Source organism: Triticum dicoccoides, chromosome 7A, assembly GCF_002162155.2.
Source record: "Triticum dicoccoides isolate Atlit2015 ecotype Zavitan chromosome 7A, WEW_v2.0, whole genome shotgun sequence".
In the NCBI taxonomy this organism is placed as follows: domain Eukaryota; kingdom Viridiplantae; phylum Streptophyta; class Magnoliopsida; order Poales; family Poaceae; genus Triticum; species Triticum dicoccoides.
Genome location: NC_041392.1, coordinates 9,387,631 through 9,397,171, shown reverse-complemented (window position 1 = coordinate 9,397,171; position 9,541 = coordinate 9,387,631). Strand labels below are relative to the sequence as shown.

The 9,541-nt window shown below is 44.3% G+C and overlaps 1 pseudogene; it reads left to right on the top strand.

Moving 5' to 3' along the window:
* The first annotated feature begins 6,069 nt into the window (after positions 1-6,069).
* Positions 6,070-7,288, top strand: LOC119328763 (annotated as a pseudogene).
* The last annotated feature ends 2,253 nt before the right edge of the window (positions 7,289-9,541 follow it).

Genomic DNA, 9,541 nt, shown 5'->3' with positions numbered 1-9,541 from the left:
TGTCGCTCAGACGCCCAACGGTGGCATTTCTTTTAAAGCCCTTTATGTGGTGTCACTCAGACGCCCGACTGTGGCATTTCTTTTAAAGCCCTTTATGTGGTGTCGCTCAGACGCCCGACTGTGGCATTTCTTTTAAAGCCCTTTATGTGGTGTCGCTCAGACGCCCGACTGTGGCATTGTTTGTTATTTGTTTTCATAAATTTTAATACTACCATGTTATTGCATTTCTATAAATAACTTGCTTGCACGCATCAGAGTTTCATTTATCGTTTGTGACTGACGTCATGAGCATAAATTATTTTTTTTGCACATCATTGCTATATTATACCTGTGTTCATAATGTTTGCGAGTACATTCAAAGTACTCACTGGCTTGTCCCTGGCTATTGTCTTGGCCAGATTTTCTTGCTCGGAGAGGAGCGACGCGATGTCAACCCCGGAACTCACATAATGGAGATAGCACCTCGCGAAGATAGGAGTTAACCTGGTCAGCTGTTCCCGTGGGAAATGGAGTCCCATAGACACTGATGTTTCACAAACCGCTTCCGCCATCAACCACTAGAAACCATTGTTGTACTCACAGGCCAGAATGGTCTTGTACTACATATGTTGTATTCTGCTTGGAATTTCTGTATCCAGTTGGAGCCTCATCAGCTAACAGTAATCCTGGGGCTGATGAGCACGACGGTCTTTTCTGGAAATTTATTACCCGGAAAAACCGGTTGTGGCATTAGCCTTTTTCCATTTGTAGATGTCTGTACTCAGACATGTTAATCTTCCGCATGTGCTTGATTTGTATGTTGTGGTTGTTGGGTCATGAGACCCATGTTTGTATTTCTGGCTCCTCGGAGCCTAATGAATAAATACTTGAGTCGTAGAGTTATGTTGTGATGCCATGTTGTATTTACTCATATCAAGCATATTGTGTGTATGATTGAAATGCTTGGTATGTGTGGGATCCGACAATCTAGTTTTTTATTCTTGGCAGCCTCTCTTATGGGGTAATGTAGTCTTGTGCTTCCATGAGCCATAGTAGTCCGCTACAGCCCGATTCACCGGAGTCCTGCTAGCCCAGCACTACTGCTCAGGACACTTGACTGGCCGGCATGTGTTTCACTTTGTTCCTGTGTCTGTCCCTTCGGGGAAATGTCACGCGGTGACATCCGGAGTCCTGCCTAGCCTGCTACAGCCTGGGTTCCCGGAGTCCTGTTAGCCAGTGCTACCGTCCGGATTCACACGCTGCTGATCGACATGCTCGATGTGATTCATGTATGCCTGTCCCCATAGGTTAGTGCCGCTTTGGGTTCACGACTAGCCATGTCGGCCCGGGTTCTCTGTCATATGGATGCTAGCGACACTATCATATACATGAGCCAAAAGGCGCAAACGGTCCTGGGTCATGGTAAGGCGACACCCGTGGGAATACCGTGCGTGAGGCCGCAAAGTGATATGAGGTGTTACCGGCTAGATCGATGTGACTTGGAATCGGGGTCCTGACAACATGCCCGCCTGTTGCAACGGGATAATAAAGTTACATGCCTCTAGCTCAATATAAGAATGGATCAAGACCCCTACATGTCCATATTCTCTAGTTCAACATAGCGCCCTTTAATTATAACCAAACCAATATATTCTCTTTTATCGGCACGTGCCCACATTTTCTTTCAATTATAATTAACCACTATATTCTTTTTTTATTGGCACTGAAAGCTACCACCGTCAATAATTTATGATGTCCCTTGTTCTGAACAATCCGACTTAGCTCGATGTCTGGATGCGGAGCAAGCCCAGTATGTGAGTAATCAAACTCATGACCTCAAAGATCCGATCACATGTTGCTAGCCACTAAAACAAACACGTCCTGCTAACCAATGCTCAATGTGAATATTTAAGAGTATAGTACAACATCAGATTCAAAACATTTCTTCATTTTTTGAACTTTCCAAAAAACATAATGATGAACTACAAAATATACTTGGCAATGCGAACAACTTTCCAAATTACAAACAGTTTTTAAAAAATTCCATACATTAAAAAAACAAAAAAGTTGAACGGAGCATTTTTTGAAATTCACAAACATTTCTTAAAAGCATGGACCTTTTATAAATATACAAACACTTTTCAAATTTGTGAACATTTTTTGAAATGGGGACATTTAGAAGAAATTTATAAAATGTATTTTTAATGCAAAATTTATTTACAATTTTTGAACATATCACTAAAACAAGAATATTTTTCAAATTCGTAGCATTTTTAAATGCATTTTTAATATCTTGAACAAATATGGAAAAATTCAAACATTTTTCTAAAAATGGGAATATTTTTTAAAATTCCAAAAAAAATCGGAATGGTAAAATATATAAAATTGCAACAATTTTTGAAATAGGAACACAATTTTAGAATTCGTAACATGAACTACCAAATAAACTTGGCAACATGATTTTGTTTTCCAAATTATGAACAATTTTTTGAAAATTCAATGCATTTTTGGGAATAGCAAGACCAAAAATTTGAATGGAACATTTCTAGAAATTCACATATATTTATTTATTAAAATAAGAATAATTTTGAAGTTTTGAACAATTTTGAAATGGGAACATGTTTTCAAAATTCAGAAGATATTTCGAAAATGTGTTTCTTTATGTAAATATTATTTTCGACTTTTGAACGTATCGCTAGAACAAGAATATTTTTCGAATTTGGAACATTTTTTAAAATCTTGAACAATAATGATAAATTTTATAGAATGTTGACCATATTCTGGACAGACAAAAAGTAAAATTCCAAACAATTTTTAAAATAGGAAAACATTTTTAGAGTTCGTTACTTTATAGAAAATTTGATCAAAAATTAAAATTCCAAACATTTTTTTAATTTCGAATTTCAGAGAAAAAGGAAAAAATAGACTTGTAATGTGAAAAATAAAAAAGAAACACGAAATAAAAAGAGAAGGAAACAAAAAAAGGAAAATATAAACATTAACATAACACGGAAAAAATGGGCGGCCCAGTTTTGGGCCTCCTATGCGTAGCTTGAACTATTTGCCGCATTGCGCGGGAAATAGGATATTTTATTGCTGCATGGGCAGGAAAAAATGGGCTGACCTTACTGAGCTGTGGCACACGCGGGCCACCTACGAAATTCTGGACATGTCGTTTTTCTTTGGTAACAGATGCACGTACAAAAGTTTAGTACCACCTCGGATAGACAAAATATTTTTTAGCGGTGAACGGATGAAAAAATCGGAGAAACGCACCTTGCTTTATTTGTAGGTATAGATTTGGGGTTGCAGAGTTGGTTGAAAGCATAGTTGTCGATAAGCTGGTATTAGTTTCATTCTCTCTATTCAAAAATCCAATACCCAGAACTGGTAAATCAAACAATGTAGGCACATTTCTGTAAATAAAAGATGTCTCATCCGGTTGAGCTGTCGCAATCAGCCTTTCTTTTCCTTTCTTAGTAACAGATCACATGACTGTATTAAAACCTTAAGAAATCAAAGGTTAAGCTAACTCATTGCCTGAAAGTGGAGCTCGCATTATACACCTTGACCCCCACATTTTTTTGAATCATTCCACCATATATATTGTTATATAAGATAAGTCCCATAACTTCCTCATTCAGAAAAGCCATAGTAGGCATTACGTTGGTACATTCTTAGGCGAGCAGTGGCTTATATCACCCCTATTTTGTTTGGAACTTATTCCTGTTTTAGGCATGGGACCTAACCGGGGTTGACCATTCCAATATAACTCCCCTTCAGACGACTTTTCTGCGCTTGCCCAACAACTTTGGTTTTATGGACCAGGACCAATTTAAGCTTAGACCATGGTCAAGTCATAACTGATTGGATAACATTCTCTTAAGCACCTGCAAAACTCTATAATGTGGATGATCAAATGTAGCTTCCGATGTGTATGAGAAGGAAGCGTCTGACATGACTCTTACATAGAAACCAACATGGTCTATGAATTAGCATGAACTGTTTATTGAATTTGGTTGCCCTTGTAAAGCGACTGTGAAGAGAGTAGCAAAAGAAGCCCATGAAACATATCGTTTTTTTCTTGACTAGCAAGTGGATAGGCTCAGATGGCATAGTTGATGTGTTCTGGTATGTATCTTTTATTTGCCATTTTTGTCTTTGTCTCAGGGGATTGATGACTTTCCTCTACACTGACGGAACCATGGAGGCTGGTAAAATAAGAAGGAAACATGCCTGCGTACAGTTGGTAATAGAACCCACTAGAGATCATTCAATCGGACGTCTTCCACAAAGTAAAACTAGAGTAAGTGGCGTAAGATAAGATACATGTTCACTTTCGTCGACCAATATACCTGAAATTCATATACTTAAAGTCGAGAGCTAGAGAGAGTAAATGAGACGTTTAAAGGATGAAGCTAAAGCTTCCTTTGCCTTCCTTGGCCACTAGGGAGTCATCAAAGTCTAAGTCCATACACTTTCTAGCTAGTATTGAATCATGGAAGATTTGATTCTATTTTTGTATGTCTCCCAAGGGATCCAATCAGAAGGAAGTCCCTCGCTTCGCTCATGATAGTCGGTTGAGTCCCCTTTTTCTTTTTCGTTGAGTTTCTCCTCTCCTCCGTTCCTTGTCTCCGATCTGATTGATTTGCATCTTCACGGAAGCACTTGGTTTGCCCCTTACTATAACCATCCCACTCAATCTTTTACACCGATGTTTCATATTCTCTCAACCAGGTCATGATAAGAAATACCGCCAAATCTTTCCGAAATGAGAGAAGAATGAAAGGCACGCTATAACTAACTGCTGAAAAAGCCAAGATTAGCGCTAAGAAAGAACCCTATTTTAAGTACCAGCATGTCACCCCAACGTTTTTGTACTTCAAAATGATTTCCCCCGCTTCTTACTTGCCTTAGTCAGACATGGCTTATGTAGTGGTGGCACTCCTACGTGCTCCAACCGATCCTCATTGGAGATTATATGAAAGGTCTTGAAAATTGTCGTGATGCTTTGGTGACGAAGGTCATTAGGGTGACTATGGAAGGATTTCCTGGTAGTCGTTTCATGGGAAAAACATCACAATTTCACAAATTCAAGGCGGGTCAAGGATCTAAAAACAGAGAAGTTAATATACACAGTGTTGTACCACCGCACAAAACATGATAAAGCCAACAAAGGTCAAACTAACCTAAATGTGATGACTTCGACAACACTCTCACCTCGACGATGACATGTACTGATCCAACTAAACACATTGGTTGTGACGGCGTGTGCAATTTGCAGTTTTCATGGGTATTCCTCTTTTGCAGTGCTTTGCCAAAAAAAGTCAAGTTTTTCCCCTTTCTACATGATCTAAACATATTCTTTATACTATACTAATATAGGGTGTAAAACGGAGGACCAAAATACCCTTGTTGCCCACATGAGGTCAAAGCTGGCCAAACGGGCCGGGCCAGCCTATCGTAACTGTGCCTGGCACGACACGGCCTGCCGGGGCACGATTATTATACGGGTCGTGTCATGCTGGCCTGCGTGCTACAGCCTGCAACCCAGGCACGACCCAGCTGCTAATCGGGCCGGCCCGTCGGCACGCTGGCCCGCCTGCTGTTTAGCCTACTGGGCATTTTTTGGTCCTATTTTTACCTACCGGGCTAGTATTAGGCCATATATATACGAAATATATAAAGATAACTGGGATGTGTTGTGCCGGCCCGCGTGCTCAGCCTAGCAGCGAAAGCACGGCCCAGGGCGTGCCACGCCTGGCCCATGGCGGGCCGTGCCGGCGTGCTCAAGGGCCGCCCTGGTTGGCCCGGTCCACTTAGCCAGCTTTGCATAAGCTTGAACCCTAGGCAGTTCCCAAAAAAAAGGTTGAACCCTAGCCCCCGATCCCCATTTCCTTGTCCCTTCTCTTCCACTCCCACGGCGGCGCACGAACACGCAGCAGTCGCCGATCCTGAGAGAGAGAGAGAGAGAGAAGAGAGAGTGAGAAGAGAAGCGCCACGCCTTTCCTTTAGAAGGCCAAACCGAATCCCCACCCGACCACCCAGATGGCACCGCCGGCGACGTCCAAGGCCGATATACCGGATGTGATGCTCGAGGAAATCTTCCTCCGCCTCACCGCTGCCGAAGACCTCGCCCGCGCCTCCACCACCTGCCCCTCCTTCCGCCGTGTCATCGCCGACCACGCCTTCCTGCGCCGATACCGTGCTCTCCACCCGCCGCCTCTCCTCGGCCTGCTCCAAGACACCTTCAGCCCAGCCCAGCCGCCACACCCCTCCGCCGTCGCCGCTCGCGCCTTCCTTGGCTTCGACTTCTCCTGCTCATCCTTCCTCCCCTCCACACCCGGCCATACCTGGCGTCCAGTTGATTTCTTTGACGGACGTGTCCTCCTCGCTGGCGCACCGGACAAAGAAGACAGCCGATTTTGGGTCAGGGACCTAGCTGTGTGCGACCCTGTTCACCACCGCTATGTCCTGCTGCCCGCCGTTCCAGACGACCTGAAAGCGCTGGCACCTCAACTGGACCTCCTCAATCTGGAGGTCTTCCTTGCTCCTGGCCAGAATAAGGAGAACCCTGGGTGATGTGCGTGGCGCAATGCACAACTAAACTGCTCATTCTCGTCTTCTCCTCCTCTTTGGGTGGACAAGGACAGTGGCATGCGCATACATTTGATCAATGGAGTGGTCAGGCTACATCTGCTTCCGATGGTTCATTTATCCACTCTCATGGTGGGTTGTCCAATCGTCAATTCGTCCACGGATGCTTCTATTGGCATTTGCATTTTCGGAACGAGTTGCTTGTGCTGGACGTGCGTGCAATGGAGTTGTCTGCCATCAACCTCCCACCTGAACGAGGGACTAACAGTTTTGCCCTTGTTGAGGCAGCAGAAGGGATGCTCGGAATTCTCACTGAAGGCTATGGCGAGGACCACGATAGTGACCCATTTTGGCTCACGTATTCTATTCTGAGAAATAACCAATGGCACTGGAACAAGGTCATCCAATTGCCAGTAAACGATGCTGCTCTTGTTGGTGTAGCCGGGGGATACCTGCTCCTAGAAGCGTTGTACACCACAACTGCACAAGAGACGCTGAAATTTGGATGTTTTTCCGTGGCCGTCAAGACATTGCAGGTCGAGTTTTTCGCTGAGCTTAGCAAACCATTCATGTATGCTCGACTATATGCTGGTTTCCCACCATCATTGTGTGCACCAACTATTTGAAGCGGTGAGCGTCTTATCTCTTACTCTTTGCTTACTCTTATTTAATATGGTATCCGTGTTTATTATACAGCAAATAGCAATGTGTTGCAGGGATTTGTTTGATGATAACATGCTTTGCCACTTTGCTCCTTATATGCTTGCAAACAGTGCTGGTTATGGATGCAGCAAGTCATATCTTGCCCAGCATTTGCCGTGTATTAATACTAACCTTGTCTGCAGTTTAATACTGACCTCTGTACCAAAATGTAAGACATTTTTGGTTTTGCTTTCTTTTCTTTTTTTGCATAAAAGCGTCTTACATTTTTTTACGGAGGGAGTAGCAAACCCAACCCCTTGTTTGTAGGACTGTCAAAGGCGATGAGGTAGTTCTGCCAGTTCGTTTCTACATGGTTACAACTACTGGCTGTTTACAAAACCCTTGAATCTCTACAAGAATAGGTGTGCCCTGCTTAAAATATGAGTTTGCTTGATTCAGTGTAATCCTGTAATGACAAGATCTAAACGAAATGATTTGGCTTGGGAACCAGATAGCAGATTGGTTTCAAGTCACCATGTCTTGTGGATGTGAAAAGGATTTACGGCAGGAGACCTTGTACATGTTCAACTGAATTTAAATACTAGATCGTTGATTCGCTGGGCATAAGGACGCTTAGAAAAAAATGCATTTTGCAGCAGATCTACGGTGCAATTGAGCTTTCAAAGCCATGTCGCTTTTCATGCTGCAGGAGCACTGCTGCTGAGAAGCATTCAAAGGGCGTCAGAAAGAAACGACCAGGCTAGCAAGGGTATTATGAATGAGAAACAGCGCTCACTTTTCACAAACAACTAGGCCACTTTTTTTCTGATGCTAGTTTTCACAAACGGCTAGGCTAGCATGGGTGTTATGAAATCTCAATTTCCAGTTGATTACCTTGGTCAGCTATACCTTGTGTGAGTAGAAACTAGAAATTATCGAATACCACCTCTTCGGGCTTTTTCTCCTCTGAATAGCAGTTTTAAAAGTAATGAGGTACTTCTATTGTCAGTTTGTTTCCTACAAGGAATTGAAATCCACTATAGTTGTACTGTTGGATTTTTGCATATATCTTTTCTTTTTGCGGAAGTGATGAACAGTTAGGAAGTTGCATATAGTGGAAGTTATCATAGGACTACAAGGAGAATAATAGTGTTATTTTAAGAAATACTATGTGCACTATTTGTTCCCTCGCCTCATATATTCTTTTTTTTTTGAGGGGACGCCTCATATATTCAATCAGTTGGCTTCTTTTATAGATGACCTTTCTACATCTATCATTTCTTGAAAAGCATCTATCTAGGAGGATGACACGTCTCTGGCGATATGCCCCGGGCGACTCCAACGATCGATGGTGGCCGGCGTGGTACATCCCAACCTAAGGGCGGTCGTAGTACTCATGTACCACTGGGTGGCGGTGGTGCGCTGCGCCTCTACCACGAAGCTGCTCCTCGTTGACGAGAGCGTATGTGTGGTTTGACTCATGAGTGAGTCGAGGGGCGCTCCTGACCTTGTGCGCCATGGTCACGTTTCCGTGTCACTTCGTGTGCATCGAGGATGCGGGGCAGTGCGATGCGACGCGCACCTCGGGACCGATCATAGTAGAAGTGCCAGCCATGGGGGATTTAATTCGAGTGGTTGGCCACGTGGGTTAACTCGCTCGCGTTCTATATTCCACTTCCTCCCCTACCTTGGTCAGTGTGAGGCGGCTGCTCCCAAACCTCCTAGTGCAAGCGACTGTGAGCATGGTGGAGATTGAGGAAGAGAAGATGTGGATGTTTATGGGCGGGGATGTGAGGAATTGCGCCCGTCTGCTCGATATCGAATCTTGGTTCAGCAGCAAGGGGGAATTGCAAGCGGAAGCGTGAGCGATTCGAGATGGCCTGACAAAGGAGGTGGAATCATTGTTTGGCAGGGCGAGGCGCAGGCACTCACTAAAGATCCTCATGTGGGTGATGGATCAGGCCAATTCGTCGGTGAGGGCGACGGCGTAGAGGTGGATAGCGTTCGTCTCGTTCGACACCACTCCATTGGCTCTGGCTATGCGGGCATGGGCACTCAGATCCCACGAGACGGTGCTAGCCCTTCTAGCGCCGGCGTCGGCTCTGGCCCCGATTGTGATCCAGGATGGGCCGGTGGTGACTCACATGCCAGAGATGGTGCCCCAGACCGCTCCACCTCGGCGTTCCACCCAGCTAGCACCACCTCCAGCGACTCCGACCCCCCACCGCTCGGCGCAACTCATGGGAAATGATGCATGAATTCTACGCTAGCCAGCAACCGCATCTGGATGCTGGCTAGCGAGGATTCAGGTGATGATTCTGAT